The sequence below is a fragment of the Cheilinus undulatus genome, linkage group 15, assembly GCF_018320785.1.
Source record: "Cheilinus undulatus linkage group 15, ASM1832078v1, whole genome shotgun sequence".
Lineage (NCBI taxonomy): Eukaryota > Metazoa > Chordata > Actinopteri > Labriformes > Labridae > Cheilinus > Cheilinus undulatus.
Genome location: NC_054879.1, coordinates 11,682,783 through 11,703,444, shown reverse-complemented (window position 1 = coordinate 11,703,444; position 20,662 = coordinate 11,682,783). Strand labels below are relative to the sequence as shown.

The 20,662-nt window shown below is 38.4% G+C and overlaps 1 protein-coding gene across 1 annotated transcript in view; it reads right to left on the bottom strand.

Moving 5' to 3' along the window:
* slc4a3 (solute carrier family 4 member 3) overlaps nt 1-11,570 on the bottom strand; it is a 134,345-nt gene extending 122,775 nt beyond the window's left edge. The window contains exon 1 of the mRNA XM_041806767.1: nt 11,397-11,570. The gene's annotated coding sequence lies outside the window, so the exon portion shown is untranslated. The remainder of the gene's footprint in view (nt 1-11,396) is intronic.
* Nucleotides 11,571-20,662: the final 9,092 nt, after the last annotated feature.

The following is a 20,662-nucleotide window of genomic DNA, read 5'->3' as shown; positions in this document are numbered from 1 at the left end:
ATATGATAATAGTAGAAATCTACAGATATAAATTAGTACTGCACAATAAACCTTATTGTAATCACGATGTAAAGCTGTGCTTGGCAATCATTTTTTTATTAAGTAGTACTTGAAAGTTTACAAAAATACCTGCAGAGACTCCTAAAAGTTTACAATGGTGCTACTAATACACTTTGTAGAAGCACTTTTATTTTTAAAAGACACACGTAACCTTTTTAGAAAAAAAAAAAACAACTTATTTTGAAAGCAGTACTGTAAAAACTTCAGGTCTGTTTGGGTTTTTTTTTACACTATTTCATATTTGTATGATTTGAGTTTCTCTTATCTTTGATAACCAAGCAAGTAAACTCATAACATTTTATTAAAAAATAATCCAATCACAATTTTGTTCAGTGTTTTCTTAATCGCACTTTATTACCCAACTATGCAGCACTTACATTTACACCTGTTTCAATACCACGGCAATTAATACAATATTCCTAGGCAGCTAATATTGGGTGTATTATTTTTGGCATTTTTAGTTAACAGAATTAGCAGGCAGACTAATGCAAATTGTCTGAATTGCACAAATACACTGTCAATATATTCGGACAGATAAGACAGTGCTCTTTCTTTTACTCATAGCAGCTTTGGTTTAAAAAATATGAAAGCTTGCAAAATTTTCAGCATTGCCATGAAATTGCAGAAAGTGCAGATATGCACTCACTGTTAAAATCGGGGCCAATCTGGTTACCAATGTAGGAAATAACAATAAAACCAATGGCCAGTATCAACAATGTGTTTTTCTATTGCTTCTTTTGGTGTAAGATTTCTACAATGCCTACATTTTCTCTCATGTTTGACCATGAAGAGATCAGAGTTTGTCCATCAGGTCACATCTTCTGCCTAATGATGAATCTCTTCTCTGAATCAGCCGTTAGGCTGGCTAGATGACGACAGTAAGTAAGTATGACACATCAGTTCATGCCAACATTATGTGCCTATGGCTGATATCTGCTAGAAGGGCTGATTTTGGATGATACAGATGTTCAACACATGCATCTGTGCTTCCCTTATAGTAGACTGTATCATTTTTAAACACATGCTATCAAAGTATACAAGTACTTCAAATCTTGACGACTTCCCTTCCTACCTTCTATAGCGCCTGAAGGGTCATAGTATCATCCTGATTAGTCGTTTGTGGAGTAAGTAGTGACCTTGGTCAAAGCTGACCCAGCTCCTGGCTGGCCCACCACCACCACCAACTAACTCACCAAGGCAGTTATAATATCAAGTGACCCACCCCCGTCGTGCCAGCTGTGTAATCAGAGAGCTCTGGCTCTCCCTCTGAATGTGTGAAGGGGACGCTGACAAACACAAGTGACAGACACTGATAGTGAAGTGATGGGGGGGCTGGCCTGGGAGATGAATGCCGACAGACACAATAAATAAATGAAAGCTAAATTGAATGACAGGGCTACAATAAGAATGATGAGGATGACCCTCTTAAATAACCGACTTATTGATAATGACAATATGATACGTATTTACAAATGCCAGAAAACATTTAGTGCTGAGAATATCTCTGCTAAAGGGATGCATCCATGTGATCACAAATTACTTAATATTGGAAATGACTGTTGATGAATAATAGCAAAAGGTAAATTAGATCAGATATAATTAGATCATATTACTGTGTGACCATTTAGCCAAGCAGTTTAAGCACTAAGATGATTTTCCACTGTGTTTCATTTAAAGGCAGGGCCTCTCTAATCAATCTACGCCAACTTTATCATGTCTGCTAAGGCCACATCGTCACTGGTCCATGATTAGATTTGATTTTGATCTCGTCAACAATTCCTTCAAGTTCCATATCATAATACATCATAATGAGTTAAATCCTAATTTTCTGTATCACTGCTCATAGCTATTTTTTCATCTATAGACAATCACTCAGATAAATATGCAGAGTTTGTGCTAGACTATTTTGACCAGTAGTCCTTGGCCATTTAGAACAACTATCGGACATATACCTTTGATAGTCATGTGACCAATAATCTGCACTTAATAGTAAAACATAATGTATCTTTTCAAAACAAACATAATGACAATTCTGAGCTGTATTCACATGTAGTCAGTTGTATAATACGCCTACATTTAACACATAAACAACAGCACTTAGCTTCACATTAGCACCATTAGCTCTAAGTTAGCACATTAGCTACTACCATAACTTAGCAGCTTACAACTGCCAAATACCATCCTGCACTGGAAAAACACAGACAAATGGTCCAAAAAAATAACTAACCTCTGTTTTTTTTAACTACACACAACTTTAAAATGCCGCATTACACTGAAAATTGAGTCACATTGTCTCACATTAGTCCTCATAAACTGATGATCTCTACTGTAACCTCCGCTAAAACAGTGAATACTACCATCTTGGTTTCTTTGGAGTCGTCGCAAAGACAAAAGCATCCACTATGGATGATTCAGTGCTGTCATCTCAACAATGGCTCTTCCCTGCAGCTTAAGTTGCATTTGCTGCTGATGCTACTTTAGGCTAGCTTTGCCAGGACATAGCAAGCTTTTTGTCCCAGTTACGGGGAAGTGAGATGGTGCCCTCGTCATCAGCCCAAACGATCCACACCTTTCTGCATGGGATGATTCTATGTTGGATACAGTTCCACCTAATCTGAGAATTGGTCAGGTAGATTTACCCACTCATCAAAGTTCACTACAACTCTCTGCTCATCCCAGGCTGGTCCTTGTTCTAACTGCTGCATCAGTGTTCATGCTACAGCTTCCTTTATTTCAGAATCTTCATTTCCTACATTGATGACAAACCAAAATCCTTCCATATCACTAATTTCTCTGCATAGTTTTAGTAGCTCTAAATTTCCCCAGAGATGGGCTTTGTTTGACGTCATCCATCTTGATCATATGAATATTCACTGCCTCAATTACTCATGTGTTGTCTTACATAGATAACAATGCCTGCACAAAAAGGAGTTTATTTTACTTTAAGTTTATATTTAAGGATTTCTGCAGCATATCTTCTGGGTAAAACAATATATAATATGTAATCATTCACTATTTTGTTATATTTGGTAATTGGCATTTTTTTCAGCTGGACATTTGGCTGTTGATATTCTTATCTGCCGGACATAACTCTGCAAACAAGGACTCAGTTTTTCATTATTTAAAAAATGCCTTAGAAAAAAATGTCAAAATAAATCTCCATCAATTCTAAACAAAAATAAACTATATCGTTCTAGTCAGTCAAAACGCTGTCATCAAACTTTCTGTCACCGCATCACTGCAGAATCCTTTATGTCTGCATCACAATACATAGAAACAATTGTTTTTTATCAATATAAAAGTCTGTAATGACAGATATATATATTAAAATTGTTAGTCAGCAGGGGTTTTGAAGGTGGAGTCATTAAAACTAGATAATTTGCAGATTCAGATTTTTTTTTTCTGTGTGGTCAAAGGTGGTCAGATTTTTGCTCCTAAGAACTTCTTCTTTTAATATACCACCTACTCTCCATCTCCAAGTAAGCACCATCGAAGTTACTTGACACAACAGATAGGTTGTTTCATATATCCATTGCACAGATATACAGTAGTTCACATTCATCTGGGAAAGTGTTTGGGATGGGCAGGACTTTTCAAAATTGCTGGAAGGTGATTGGATAAACATTCTGTGTCATTCAATGCGGGCCAATCAGAGTAACAAGACAAAATGAGGTTGTAGATACACAGCTTTAGTAGTAACCCGAGCGCGACAGTAAGATGATATTGTATTTTATGCATGGTGGAGTTTGTTGTTGGTTAAAACCCACTGAGGAGAGTAGGGACAACCATCTTCCCAGCCAAGAAAAGCTTTCAGTGTCTATTTTTGCCCCTCTTTCAATAAAGACTGTCCAGATCTGATTAAAAAAACAGTCGCTAAAACTACATCAGAGCTAATAACTTGCCGGCAGTCACTGCTACTAGCTTACAATACGGACAACCCTGCCCATAACTACAGCTAACTTGTGCTGAAGCAAATCAGGAGAGTGGAAACATGTTTTCTGACATGAAAAGTTTAAGTGCAATACTTTGGATGTCTTTGTTCTTGTTTTGATAAGGAACTGTGGTTGAGTTTGGATACATCCAAGATAATCACCCCACCACCAGCAAATGTGCTGGCTCACAGTGCAATAAACCCTGCCTGTAATTCACGCAAACTCATGCAAAAATTAAAGATTTAAATTGAAATAAGCTAGAAAACAAAGACTGGATAAAGACACATCTCAAAGTAAACCCAACACTGAAGAACTCTTACATGTAAAATTAAGACCTTTAAGACTTTTTTGGCCTTCAAAAATGTCAAAAGTTCACTTAAGGACTCTTCAAGATGTTATTCAGGATCTAAGGGAACCCTGCATGGCTAAAAATAACATTAAACATGATCGCAATTTGTGAACTTGAAGCATTCTGAGAATCTGAATTGAGGATTTTGGGAATACCATGAGAGTAGATGTTCATATGGTCTATTCTTTTGAATAAAGTTAAAACAGCCAAGAAAATCTCTAACAGAGTTAAATAGAGGCCACACATATGCACACAAGTACAAAAGTTGTCTTTTTTCTTCTTCAAAGGTTTTCAAATCTTAAAAAGGTAAAACAAAAATCTACACGAGAATGAGAGGAGGCTGAACTTTATGCAGGTGCTCTTAAACTCTACTTTGCTGTGCATAGACGCTTTCACGTATGATGGGTAATAACTCAGCAGCAGGTGCTTGTTGTGCATCATTAAATGGAGCCAACCACAGCGGATCGTTTTGCCTAATGGCACTGTGCTGTGGAGCAGCGCTTTACAAATCAGCTAATTCTTATCTGCCCTCTGGTCTTCAGATGGGACGTCCAAGTAGTCTAAAGTAGAAATAAATAACAGATATTAGACAGTATCACAATCAATCTTCAGCTTGTTATTCCAGACAGCTTTGCTTTTGATTATTTTCTGTTATTCCCTATGCATTATTGATAGATATAACAAGATAGCATTCATTCATGGGTCTAGGACAGTTGCTCCATAAGTAAGAGTCAGGACTTAAGGGGGGTCACGAGACACTGAGATGGGGGTCAAGACAGTTCATCACTGCAGCATGTACCCACAATTTTGGTTTTATCTTAACTAACATTCGCCAGCTTTTTAAAAAGAAAATTGCCATTAAGTAGACGTGGGTCTATCTCTTTACTCATCACTGCTGGCTGTGTCTGAACCTTCTCTCACCTCCTCACCCCCAACCACTTAAACATCTGTGCTGGAGGACTACAGGAGGATGCTGTGGTCAAACTTGGTCATAAGATTAAATTGCGTTATTATTTTTTAACGGTTTTGGGATTAATCAAAATCATTAACGTATTAATGTTAACAGCCCTACTTTTAATTCAACAGTTCAAAACCGATTTGCAAAATGAGTCAAAATCATCACAATAAGATATTTTTTAAACTGTTCAGCCCTAGTTCAATCTAACATTGAGTTGGTCATAGTAAACAATGAATGATTGCTTGTTTTTGTTGGATAATGCATGAGATGAGGAACCTAACAAATAATTGCATATTAAAAGGCAACTGCATGTTGTGCTTCTGAAAGCACCACAGAAACCACAGAGTGATGAACTCTGATATTAACTAAAGAACAGTTTTGGCATCAGTGCACTGACATCTTGCAGAGTTTCACAGTTCATACTGACAGCATGGACACAACTTCATGTTCAGTGCAAAGGGAGAGTGTAAGAGCAACAGCTTGTGCTTACCACAATTAATGCTAAACCCTGTAGCACTAATGCTTCTTAATGTAGCCCATGCACACTGTCAATAGCATAGCTTTTATATACTGACAACACCAAGAAGCCTTAATAGCTACTGTGAATGCAACTGCAGCCATCTCAGAGCATACTGCAATTATAGTATTCTGCTCTTCTGTTGGCCAGAAAGTCAGACCAGAAGCCACCGAGAGTAGATATTTACAGATCTTTGCCCTTCTACAACCACTCCTTCGACTCCAGGCCACATCAACCCACTCCAGACGCAGTCATGAGCTATTTTAGATCTATATTTAGAGGCAAGTGGGCAGCAAACTGAGAGACAAGGTGGCTGATAGTTCAACAAAGGCTTCACACTTCAACACTGTGATACTGAAGACAAGTGCAGCAGTAAAACAAGCTTCAAGGCCAAAGCAAAGGTAGAAGGGCAATAAACAAACAACTCAATCGATGTCATGTATCAACTTCATCCTATTACCTCAGCTACGTACGCGACGAAGTACAAATAAATCCTACTTTACATTACTAAATAATTAATCCAAGGTGATTAAATGTTTCTATTTTGGTCTACATCTATCAAAAAACCTGTTCACTGTTGCACAAACTCCTAAAAAACTTCCTAAATTTACATGAGTGAGCTGCATGTGTGAATGCAAACAGCAGTTTTTTTTTGTTTTGTTTTTTTTTTTTTACCCTTGCTTGACCCTGAATTTTCCCTGCTAGCCTCTTGTTATTCTTCCCCTCTCCCATCGTCCTGTCCCTGACAGGCAAAAGTGCCAGAAAATTCCCTGCTGTGAAGGACGAGTGTGAACAGTCAGAATATTTTTGCGGGAGGAATTCAGAGTTGCATTTATGAAAAGAGCTTAGGTTTCCGAGAAAAAAAAACAAAACAAAACAAAACAAAAAACTCTTTTCAGCATAGGGATGTCCCTAGCTTAATAATTTCACATCTGATTTAACACTAAATATAGTCAAGTAGTCTAAAGTCAAGAGAACACTCAGAAAATGGTCAAATTTGAGCATTAGATGGGGCACAGCGGCAGTTTGTAAATAACGTAGAGCTGGTTAATAAAATGTGGCTAATAGCAGTGCTATCATTGCCAGCTTTCCATCCTGTTCGCAGATTAAAGTTCACAATCCTGTGCTGACCACTGGAACTTAACACTTTGGTTATGTCAGTATAACCTGACAGAGTGTCTGGACAACTGTATCCAAATTTTCTACATCACAATAGTGCACAACAATATTGTTCGTACATGATGCTATCAGTGTTATCAGTTCACTGTTGTTTACATTCAGACTAAAGAGCAGCACAAGTCCATGGAGTAGGAAGAGGGAAACAGCGAAGTGGTTCAATTAAGGATATATGAAGATGGGTGGAGATGTGAATGCTACTCTGGATTTGATGCACAAAAAGGGCAAGAATGTGATGGTGAGGTGTAAACTACCCAGACCAGAAACCTCTCTGAATGCTGTGAGCGCTGCATCAATTCTGTCCAGACACCTGGACAGGCAGCAACACAAAGCTAGAAGCTAAGGACCCCCAGAGCCTGAGTGAGGCTCAAGTTAACTGAGGCCGACACTTATTTAGCAGCCAAAGCTCGACTTTCAGCAACCGGCATATATAGCCTTATGGCAGGCTTGCAGCATATACTGTATGGTTGGGGTGGGACAAAAAATCGATACACTGAAATATCGCGATACTTCCTGGCGTGATACTGTATCGATATTTTAAAATGCAGTATCGATATTTAATTAATTAGCTAATTATTCACTTTGTTGGTGCGGTAGTTTGTGGTGTAATTTCACCCCCTGACCACTAGTTGGCGGCAGGCATCGCTAGCTGGCAGTTGAGTCTTGCCTCTTCTCTCTTGAGACAACGAGATCACGCGAGACTTCCGGTCTGCGTGAGCCGGTTGCTTGTACCTACCCAGCAGAGTGACTTCTGCTGCATTCATAGTGGATGTGTAGATTATTTTGGCTTCCAAAACATTAAAGACAGCACAAACTTAGACAGGAGTTAGACAGTCGTTTGCAAGATATGCCACACCAGAGTAAAATACTCAGACAACACAACAACTCTACGAGTTAGGCATCATTGCGTTAGCACTACAGCTAATGGCTAACGTCAACAAACAAGCCTGTTGAGGCTACCGCTGGTCTCTACTCATGCAACCATAATCACAGTCGTATTATTTGTAAGGACCTGGCCCATGTAGTGTCGTTAAGAATGACGGCTTCGGTAACACAAGAAAGAAACACTGGCCTGTCACGTCATGCCCTCCGCAAAACACAGTCCATCAGTCTTAAAGCTGGACGTGACGATCAGCTCGTGTTACATAATCTCCCTCCACAAACACATTATGTGATGACATAAAAAACTGATCAAATATGAAATATAAAAAACTGGAGTACATTCACTCTATAATAATTTATTCCCCTTTTCTTAAAAAAAAAAAATCAGGGTAGCATTTTAATTCAGTGCAACAAATGGGGAAAATCCTCATCTTCAGATTGAACAAAGATAGGTAAAATGCGAGATGATGCAGGACTATACATTTTTAAATAGCTTAATTCTACATTGTTAAATTCGATATTAACTTAAAATTACATAATAAGTTATACATATATATACTACACACATATGTATAGACTTTATGCACTTCATATTCAGTATTTAGCTCAGTCTGTGTCAAATTCTGTGAAATTGATACTTAATTGTTGTGAATAAACTGAGAAATTCTGCACTTGACCATTTTATAACTATTTTGCATTCTCTAGTTAGACATATTTTGTGATCGTTATACAATTTTCTTGCAATATATCAATTATCGCAGTATCGCTGTATCATAATATCGGTATCGTGGACCATGTACTGCGTATCGTATCGTATCGTGAGGTACCCTGTGATTCCCACCCCTACTGTATGGTGGAGGAAATGCTACATACTGTGGCCTTGATCTTGATATTTTTGTGTAAGGTGCTGTTTTGGTCTGATTTTCACAACTTAGCTGTCACCTTTGTGTATTAAAGAGCAGAAAAGGAGAGCTCTTTGTTAAGCCCCCTTATTAGAATAAGAATGAGCTGGTAGTAATTGTAGTCTTTAGGGATGCACGATACTATCGGTCTGGTATTGGTATCTGCAGATATCAAAACTCCTGCCAATATTTACATCCAGTATTTTGCCTGTGTATTTCAGAATATATCAACTGTAAATTTTGTCCATATATACTATTAAGTTAGTGGAGTTTTTGGCTGAACCAACAGACCTATGTCAGATGAGGTCTTTGTCTTTATTTATCCTCATTCTTTAAATTTTAAATTGTTTTTAAGGACTAAAGTTTGTTTCTTTGGTCATCCTCAAACCTTAAAATGTGTCCAAAAGGCCTGAAATTTCTTGTCCAAAAAGCATATTTAAATATGGGTATCAATATCGGTATCAGCTAAAATGAATCTGTAAATATTGGCATATTAACCTTGAAAAGCAGATGGATATGCCCATTTCAGTTTCTCACTGGCGAATCCATCTTGCAAAGCTCCCATCTGAACTGTTTGGGCCCAGTTAGAAAGTGACAGGACCAATCAGCAATATGAGGGGCAGTACTTTCTGGCACGGCGGAGTAGTGACATATGCAAGCAGCAACAAGAGGCCAGTGCAATTATGACGGAAGACATTAGCATGGATGCCGCTTAAGCACCAAACTTGACAACATTTCTTCGTTCAAGGAAGAACAAACAACATCCTTGAGTTGTTTTCTTTTCAAAAATGACAAAAGTCATGTACTGACATGTCTGCAGTCACCACGGTTCGTGTTATGTAGTTCCCTATGGAGTTTAGTCCTCGATAGGGGTGCAGCTCAATGGCAGCTACATCGCGTGTTTTGCTGCTGTGATCAGCCTGTAAAAATGCGATGGTCATCCAATCACACTCTGAATTTTTTTTTTTCAAAGCCTCTGCCCTTTCCCAAACGCTGTGTATGAGTGGTTTTCCAGATGGATGTGTGAAACACATCCAGCTGGCGTGCCAGGTTATCAGCAAAAATCCTCTATTGTGCATCCCTAGTAGTGTTATATAGAGTTATCAGGAAGCAGAGACTTTTGTTGGCTTTATTAACAAGACTTGACCTAACATAATGAAAGACAGATGTACTCGACTCCAGTATGCACTAAGTCCCATCTTGTGTTCCCTTCTTGTGTTGACATCACGTTCATATCTTTACGCCTTTAACTGCATGAAATAGTGCCATTATATTGAGTTACACAAATGTAAGGTTTAGCATTGTATTTTTCACTGGCAATTAAGTTACAGAAGAGCTCGGGTGTAATGCAAAAGTAATGTAACTAGTGTAACTAGTTACCTTTAGCTGTGAGTAACAAAGTATGTAAGTCTTTATTTTTTTTAGAAAGTAACTAGTAATGCAAAGTGGATTAATTTTTTGAGTAAGCATCGCAATATTGATGTTAGCAAGAAAACACTAAAATCCAGCCCAAATTGTACGTTTTTCTTTTAATTCACACATATTTATTGCTTTGCGACTATCATGACTCTTACTTGAAGTAAGCCATTCCAAATCTGGGTTAAACTGCCTCTGTATGGATAGACAGTACCAAGAAAGGTTGCAGTGCAGCCTGTGTGTGTGTTTATAATGCCTGTCTTCTTTAATCACTACAAGTCAGTCACATATCGGTCTTAAATTTTTGGGTATATTCTATAAAATGAGGAACTAGTTAAATGTTAAACATGAATGGAGTCAAACCTCTGACCAGTAAAGCCCTATGCTTTCTAAATTGTGCATTTTGTTTATCCCATACTGTTTTATTTATGTTGTACAGCCTTCACTGCTGGAGTACATGTTGTAGCTTGCAGCTTTTGCTCTCTGCTTCATCTTGCTCAGACATAGCCTAAGTGGTACAATAATCAATACTTGCACTCAATTCTAAAATTCCATATTTATAAAACATTGAGGCTAAAAGGAGTCAAGTTACCACCGCTATCTAGTGAACAAAACAGCCGCTTTAGCCTTTCAGATTTTAAAACTGATGCTAGCTATCATGACTGATCTCCCTGTAATGATTGTTGCTGAGTCATTACTATGTGACCTATCAACCCCTGCCTCAGTTTGAACTTAAATCTCAGGCTATCACACGGCTTAAATATGACCAAAAAACATTTCTGCTCTTTGTATAGCAAGGGGGCGATGTAATTATGAATGCACGGCTGAAAACACAGCTGAGCAGCATGAACTATCATCATGATACGAGTAACCAGTTAAGCCACCGCCTCCAGAGCAGAGCAGCTCTACCTGCACGATGAAGACGTCTCTTCCTCGCAGCGCAGACCTGCACCGAGAGGCAGCTCCGGAGCTGCAAGGACACACTCTTCAGCACTTATTTTCAATGTTGCACATCTTTGTTTTGGCTAAATCCTAATTCCACAGCGTTAGCATGTCGTTTCCTTTGCTCACGCATATGCACGTCTTTGTTGCATGGAAAGTGCCCAGACAACGACTCAGCATCATTTTGGTGTCAGAGCGATTTTTGCACTCTCAAGTCAATGCAGCAACATTCCCACTTCTTAAAGCGTATTTGTCGTCTTACCTGTGTTTTCAGAGAGCAGTCCAGCCGGAGAAAACTACAAGAAAGAGATGCTGCGACTCCTCACAGCAGCGGCAGAAGCGTGATGGTCCATACCGTAACCTAGTGAAGACACGCCACGCAGTCTGCTGGATCTGCAAAGGATGCTCGGTATGACCACGTGACTGTGGAGGACAAACCTGCCAATCTGAAGTCACTGCTGGACAATAACAACATGCTGTGCTTTGTTTACGCTCGGTGCCAAGGTAAAAAAAATATAAGGCAGTTGTCATCCTCAGCTCTTTCTGCGCGACGTTTGTTTTAATTTTCACAGTATGCGACTAGAGCAGGATTTTTTAGGTCAGCTACTAAAATAAATAAACAAATAAATCGAGGTTTCTTATCTGACTTTTTCATAGGTCAAAATTTGGGGGTAAAGAGCCGAACTTTATGTTTATTTTCAAAACGTAACAAATTTTTTGTTTGTTTTTCCTCTAAAATTTTAAGTTTAGACACTTTCTTCCTTTTCAACTTTCATGATAACGGTCCACTGTAATGAAAAATGACAATATATTTCGAAATATTAGAATATTGTTCACAGAGCTGTGGAAAAAAAAGACCCTCCCCGTATTTTTCTTTTTTTTTCATTGTCACATTTAGATATTTCAGATCAGCACTATTAGACAAAGAAAACCAGAGTAAATAAAAAATGCAGTTTTTAAATAATGATTTTATTTATAAAGGAAATAAGGCATCCAAACCTACATATAAAAAATAGGCTTGTTAAATTATGAATTAACTGACAGTTTTATTAGCCACCCCCAGGCCAGATTACTGCCAGACCTGTTGATCAAGGAATCACTTAAATAGAGTGCATTCAGAAAGTATTCACACCCCCTTTGTTTAGTTTTATGTTGACATTATTAACAACGCATCAAAGATGCTCCACAACCATGACTCAACAAGACTAGCTTGTCAGATTTTTTCTTACATCGTCATTTGTCACCCTGACCAGATTTGAACATTTGAATCTTGATGCCTACCAACAGGAGAGCATTTTTCTCCTTATCTTTGCATCATCATTCACAAAAGTCCCAACTTTTTCTCCCTCCAGGGAACAAAGATGTGCATTTTATTTTATTTACATTATCAAATGTGTACCGTATAAGTTCTATCTGAAGGACAGCCGGTCCATGTTGTCCTCCTCATTGTACATCCATAATTGCTTTTTGTTTGTTTTCTCCTTTTATGAGCAAAAGACCGCTATAATCACATTGAGCGCTTCTGTTGTAGAGTGACTGACACTCTTTGACCCGCCCCCGACAACCTGTGAACATGCACACGATCTTGGAGACAGTAGTGACGTCAGCATACAATGAGCAGTATTATTCTTGTGGTGTGGCCAGGCTGTTGGCAATGACGGGACAAGAGTTATGTTGCATAGTCAGACATGATGTTGTGGTAAATGACCAAATGAACTGTGTAGACTGAGCCCAACCTGTTGTAGTCAAGACCACACTATCCAAGACCAATACATGCCTGTGACCAGAGTGCTCCGAAGCAAAGACAAGACCAAGACTTTTGGGGGTCGAGAGTGAGTCAAGACAAGTCGAGATGGAAACAAGATCAAGACCATGAAAATTAATTTTGAAAAATCATCACAAGGTTGAACAGAAAAAGAGCACTCTCTCTTTATTTTAGTTTACTTTTAAAGAAATATGACAGCAAAATACAAGATGTCAGCAACTCTGTCTTCAAAGCACCAAAATGCAAAAATCTCAAACATTAGCAAATTTGTTCTACTAACTACATATGCCTGGCCTGGAAAAAAATAATAACAAAATACCCAAAAATCCGAAGCCCCCACCATGAGTAAAGAAGACGCTATTTGTTGTTTTAGCAAGGACCTCTCCTTATTATTACATTAATGATGTTGAAGAATAGCACATCACTGGTTGTCTGGACCAGTCTTGATGGAAAATCCTGAGTCAGTTGAAAACAAGACAGAGTAAAAATGCTCTCAGTTCAGACGAGACCAAGACATTCAAAGTGTGGTCTCAAGACAGGTCTTGAGGCCAATACTATAATACTCAAGTACTACAACACTAAAAGGCTTCATAGCTGACAAAACCAAGCCATGAGGAACTGCATGCAGAGCTCAGAGACAAGATTGTTGCAAGGCACAGATCTGGGGAAGGCTACAAAAAGGTTCTGCTGCACTGAAGGTTCCAAAGAGCACAGTGTCCTCTATAATTCTCAAATGGAAGAAGTTTGGCACAGCCAGGCCTCTTCCAAACTAAGCAGCCAGGGAAGAAGGGCCTTAGTAAGAGAGGTGACCAAGAATACGATGGTTACTCTGAGCTCCAGAGATCCTGGGTGGAGATAGGACAAAGTTCTAGAAGGATAACCATCACTGAAACCCTCCACTGATCTGACCGTTATGGCGGAGTGGCTGGACGAAACTCTCTCATCGGTGCAAATCACATGAATACCTGCTTTCACATGGAGTTTGTGAGAAAAAAAAACTCCATGTGACAGCAGGCACTTCCTTTGACCTCATAGCTTGTTTTTTGCTCTGATATGCATTTTAAGGAATTAGAATAATAGACAAAACTTCATCTGAGGTAGGTCCACTGCTTCAAACTGCTCAAACATATTGTACATTCTGCTAATACATCATCTTTAACTGTTAGCGGGAATTTTCCTATTTGTTGATACTGATAACCTTTTACACTATTTTACCAATATCATGCAGATAATATTGCATTCCTATTGCATGAATTGTTGTATAAGTGTGGTCTGGCATGGAGGCAATCATTCTGTGGCACTGCCGAGCTATTATAAGGCCCAGGTTGATTTAGTAGTAGCCATCTGCTGCTTGTTGGCTATGTTGTCTCTCTTCCTTCATAAAATCCCATCCATTATTTACGGGGTTCTAGTCAGTCAAGCACAGTAATGTCATGGTCAGCAAAACTAGTAGTTATGGCACTGTGGGCAGGTGCCAAGTCCTGCTCCAGAAAGGAAATCAGGATCACCATAAAGCTCTTCACCAGACAGAAACATACCTGAGTTGACTCTGGACCTGATAAAACACACTGGACCAACACCAGCAAGTGACCTGGTACCCAAAACCATCACTGGAAACCATCACCGACTATAAAATGTAGCACTAAAATAGAGTAGCAGTAATAGTAAATAGTGATGTATGTAGTAGTAATGGAAGGATGTAAAAGTGGTGGTTGAAGCCTTGTGAATGCAACAATGAAATGAAATATTTATAGTAAACAAGCCAGTGTATTACTACAACTAGGACTAGACAGGCTAATTTATGCAGAATCTACACAGGCTGCCAACATCTTTTTCTCTTGCTGTACACCAAATGCATATTACTGGGTGACACATAAAATCTAGACTACATCATTTTAAAAGAGAAATGTTCCAATGATACAAACTGTGTAATGATTTTAATTCCAATCAAGGATTCATCTTCCAAAATCTAAATTAAAGTAAGCAGCTGGCCAAATCAAATCCCACCTTATATGCAAAAATAATCCACACTTCTCACATAATGTTCCAGCTGTCTTAATAAACAAGGCTGGACTACTAACCAGAGAGAGGAGGAAGCTGTTTTGTTGCCCCAGGACTCCTAAAGGGGACCAGTACACAACCCGTGGTAACCCTAATTCTTTTAATTGCAGTCCATCTATGTTATTCCTTTGAAATAAAGGCAAGATATTTGTGCCTTAAAGACAGGATAAGCACTCATGGAAAAGATCCCTCGTCTTAGTTATACACAGCTGAACCTCCATAAGGCTTCTAGTTGCCTCAGCACTGCCACTACCACCAGGCTCCTTATGTGCAAGCTCCAGATCGTGACAGCACTGATACCTACCATTATCCCTGGCCCTTAGTTTGCCCCATAAGGAAACAATTTCTGGTGCTAACAAATGAATTAAAACAACTTCGAGAGAAAACAAGAAAAGGTAGAAAGGCAAAGAAAAGTCTTAAAGACAGAGTCTAAACACAGGACAGGGGAGGCAAAGGTAGAAGTGCCCTGACTAAGGCTAATACCCAACCCAGCCACGTCCTGCTGATGCTCTACCTCCCACTGCTCCCTTACTTTCACGAGGCAAGAGATTCCTCCCTTGATAATGCAGTTAGTTGAAACATCTTGTGTTTCAAGTTGTAATGTCTTTGATGGAGGATGTTGTTACAAAGGATGTATGCAACAATCCTGGTCAAATGTCAATGTATACACTGTAATGCAGCCGTCTGCCACTAGTAGCCACTGTAGCTCCTATTAATGGCTACTATCTCACTGCCATAATGCTCTTTAACCCCACCGTTAACTATGACCCAACTGCACCAATAGCATCTCATAGCAACAAAGCTATGTTAGCCACATTCTGTAAACAAACTTCACACTGTTTACCACCTGCTGTGATGCTTTCTTGAATAAACAGTATTCAGTTTTGACTGTTAACTGAGTGTTATTATTATCCTATTTGTCTAAAGACTTTACATTTAGGCCAATAGAAATGTATTTTCCTGCAACTAGGAACACCTCAAGTTGTAACTCCATTTTATTTCACGCATTACTGTTATTAGTTTCTCTGTATTCCTCTTCCTCAAATAAATGACACGAGTCATTGATGGTGGTACAGGTTTGCCAATGTTGATGATTCTATTTGCTATACTTTCTATAATTTGCTTAGAATTAGTGCTTTGTGCAAATACTGCTTATTGTTTTATGGTGAGTTTCCACTGGTGCTTTGCGCTTACTGTTAGAATGCAAGGACTTGGCTTTCTTTATCGGCACAGCCTTTGTATCTTTGCCACTATGCACCATGCTGTCCCTGTAGTAAGTTGATTTGTAATGAGCTCAGATAAAATGATTTAAAAGGAGTTTCAGATGCATGACCTCCTTTTTGATGCAGACCTATCATAACTATTCCTTGAGTCCTCTTGTAGCATGAGGCAATACCTTTGCCTACTGGTTAAACCACCTGAAATTTTCTGTGGTTAAGTAGTTTGGTATAAGTATTTTTAAGTTGCCATGTCCATATTTTAAGGTTGTAAACATTAGCATGTTTAAGATATATATTTTATAGCTTTTTATGCCTTTATTCATAGAGGAGGACAGTGGACAGAGATGGAAACAGGGATGAGAGAGTGGGGGAGAAATTACCCACAGGCCGAACTTGAACCTACACGGGGGGGTGTGCCCCCACCACCAGTTCATCTGAACCTCTTCAACAGCAGCATGGCATTGTTGTTAGCGTGTTAGCATGCTAACACTGAAATTAACAGAGGTGTCAAAAGTATTCACATTCATTATTCAGGTAGAAGTATAGATACTAGGGTTTAAAAAGACTTTTTACAAGTTGAATTATCAACTCAAGCTTTTTACTCAAGTAAAAGTGTAAAAGCACTGGTTTCAAAACTAATTAAAGTATAAAAGTAAAAGTAATGTAAGGGGGAAAAATGCCATTAAGGACAAAAATTTACACCGCACCACAGGGGCCTATAGTGCACTACCTCACCTCCCCAAAAAAACATTTTTTCTAAAGGCCATAATGACTATAATGTTATATTAAAATGTTACTGTTGAAAAATTTGGGATGCAACTGTTTCAGCAGCATTTATGCCCATTGAAAATGAACGCATTTTAGTACAATGCAAATACATTCAAGAACCATATATGTGTACTATCAACCTCCTCACTGGTGCTTGTTGGGGACATTTCACTCGAGTTCTCTTGAGTCTCTGCCACAGACATCTTTGTACTAGGCTACATACGTCTGCTATTTCCTTCCTGGAGTGTGATGTGATTTGAGTCGTGCGCAGGTGTCTGAATGGTATTATGTTTATACTTCTCATCCAACCACAATCAAATTCACTCTATCCGGATGATGCGATTTATCTGGATAGGATTTTGGGTTCTTTATTTGTGTTTTTTTGAACGTTGACAAGCCGGAATGAAAACAAGCTGGAATGAAACAGGAGTAACGAGGCTGTTTTTTAAAAAGTAAGGAGTAGAAAGTACAGATAATTGCTTGAAAATCTAAGGAGTAGAAGTAAAAAGTAGGCTGAAAAATAATTACTTCAGTAAAGTATAGATACCCAAAATTTCTACTTGAGTAAGGTAACGAAGTATTTGTACTTAGTTACTTGACACCTCTGAAAATTAAGCACAAATGGCAAGCATATTTTGTTTTAAATTAAATGTTCTATCGCTTAAAACTCCTGATCGCACCAAAGAACTGAAGTGTAGGGTACTTTTTGCCTGTATGGTATATGTGAGAATTTCCAAATGCAGTATCATACATCTCTCATTGTTTTTTACTGTCCTTGTTATGTGTGTAATGGAACAGCTGAATTTTTTTCTTCAGGATCAATAAAGTATCTATCTATCTATCTATCTATCTATCTATCTATCTATCTATCTATCTAAGGATATATGAGTAATTTAGGCTCACAATGATATGTTTTGTGACCTAAAATGATCAATTATTATCTCTTTGGTGTCACCAGCAGGTCTGTAAATTCTTTTTCAAGCTACATATTAAAGACAGTCTGCACTCTACTGTCCCTGTGCATTTTTAGAGCTCAATACCACAAGAGTGGCTGATAGACACCTAAGATGCTGCTGTTGTTATCAGGAGAAACAGGTGACGGCACCAAAAGTCAGTAGTATTTGTATGTCTGAACTGACCCTTTAACTTTAAATGATGAAACCGTTTCCTTTCCTCACCACAGCTGCCAATCTTACAAGCCCAGGCTGAGTGAGAACCTGTCACTTCATTTGAATAAATCCTGTCTGAACCCAAAACTCTGCATCAGAAGAACCAAACCTGCTCCTCTGAAACTGACAGCAATTGTAAGTCGGTTGTCTTTCTCCCACCCACTCACTAACAAAACACTCTCTCCAAAGCAGTCACACATGGCCTCTGTTCCAGTACACACTGTCAGTGTGTACAGAGTGCCTGCTCCCATCAGAGCAGTATAAATCCGACCACAGTAGTGTTTCTGAGCTGTGTGTATCGCTGTTGTTTTTCCCTCAGACGGTATTGAACTGTGCTCGCTCTCACTGTGAGGCTTTATTGAATGATCCTTTTTAATATCAGTAAGCTGTAAACTGAATGCTTTTTCATAGGACGCCTGCAGAAACACAGATGTTGTCTGCCTGCCTCAGCTCATGTGAAATGCCAAAATCATTTCCATTAAGGAATGAAAAGCAAATCAAATGCGCTCTTTGTCACCTTTTATTGATATAATTATCATATATAATTAAAATACCATAACATAACAGCTATTAGTCCTTGCTGGGGATTCTTTGTGGCCCTCTGCTGGCCTCAGAGGTTCATGATTCTTTTAAAGTTGGACTCAAACAAGAGAACGGGTCAATCAGAGAAAACTCAAAAGGTTTTATTGACTGAATAAATAAATAGTGAGGAATCATTCTGAATGAAGAGCTCACAGTGTTGAACATGAAAGTAGGTTAAAACAGGGTTCAAAAGTGATGTTTTTATGAAGTAAAGGAATAAAGAACATGTTTGATTCACACAGTGTTTGCTGTTTATTTATTTATTTGTGTTAATTATCCTCTCTGTACTGACCTTCCATTTTATTTTCTGTAAAATAACAATATACAGGGATAACAATGATAATGGACAGGTTGTCTTTAGATAGGCCAGTGTAAATATGTATATGTACATACATGCCAAATATGAATAAAAACAGTATATAGTAATTAGCAAGTAATTCTGTGCCAATATTTATTTGAATCCAGATCAAAGACTAAATATCTAACGCTCAAAATTATCAGCTTGATTGTTGTTATGGGAAAAAAAAACATTCTAGATGAAAGTTGGAAAGAAAAGATGATGCAAAAGCCACCGTCACACTGTCTTTTCTTCTAACAACACTCTTGGAACTCTTTCCATTCTTGCTTGACGTACATCTCAAGTTGCTCAACAGTGCAGGGTTTCCACTGTTTTATTTTGCAGTTCACACCAGTGTTAATTTTGTTGCCTAAATTATGACTAAAAGTTTTGGTCTGCAATTTTTTTTCCATGAGAGAGACCAGACTAAAACTAGCCTAAAAACACTAAAATAGATCTCTGATGACTAAAACTGACAAAAAGTAAGTTTAGTTTTGTTATGATGACCAAAATGAGACTAAAATGTAATTTAGTTTTAGTCAGACATTCAAAATCCATGATATTTCTTAACTGTGGGTAAATCAATACACTGTATATGTAGCTATTCTGCCACTTATCTGCAGGAAGAAGGGACCCCAGGTTTGGCAGAGTGCATAGAACACGCTACCATACTCTGGCACCAGATTCAGGTAAGGAAATAGTTGCTTGGACTAAAAAGAAAAGACTTAAATGTGAGGACTTCTTACTGACCAAAAATAAAAGAAAACTATAAAAGGTAGAAATGACTAGAATGTGACTAAATCTAAAAGGCATTTATCTAAAGACTATGACTGACACTAAAAATAGCACAATTAACAATGCTTCACAGTGACTCATTTTTTAATGACAGGTCTTGATTGCATACAGACCAGCCTAGTACCTTCACTCTTTTGCTGTGAAGCCATGCTGTTGTAACTTGTGCAGAATGGGGTTTAAGTGTTCTCCCAAAATACACAGGGGCATCCCTGAAAGACATTGTCTGGATAGAAGCATGTTGCTCCAAAACCTGTATATTCCTCTCAGTATTAAAGAAGCCTTCACAGATGTGCAAGTGACCCATGCCATGGGCACAAATACATCCCCACACCATAACAGATGCTGGCTTTTGGAATTTGAAATTTGTCATGTCTTTTGGTGCTTTTGATGTTAGAAATGCCTTGTTTGAGTTCTGTAAAGCATTTTAATTGCTTTATGTATAAATGGTGCTCTGCCTTGTAATGTTTGAACATCTGTCATTAAAAAAGATTTACATAACAAATCAAAAGGGAAAAACCAAAGTAGAAGAAAACATTTCAGTCCAAAGGCCTTCACACATTAAGGGCAACACGAATAAACGGCATAAAAAGGTGAATAATTCTGAGGCGAATTTTGTTGCGCCTTTCTATGTGCATCAGGACAGACGATATTTTGCGGATAAATTATGCACATTCCTAAAAACATTTGTGCTTTGAAAGTCTATGGTGTGTTTTCTCCTTTCCTCTGCTAGACAGTGATACATGAGGTTAGCAGTGAACTTCCCTCACAGCAAACCGATTGACTCACCTGTTTGTATTACAGACTGGTCAGAGGAGTGATTTCAGCAAGCTG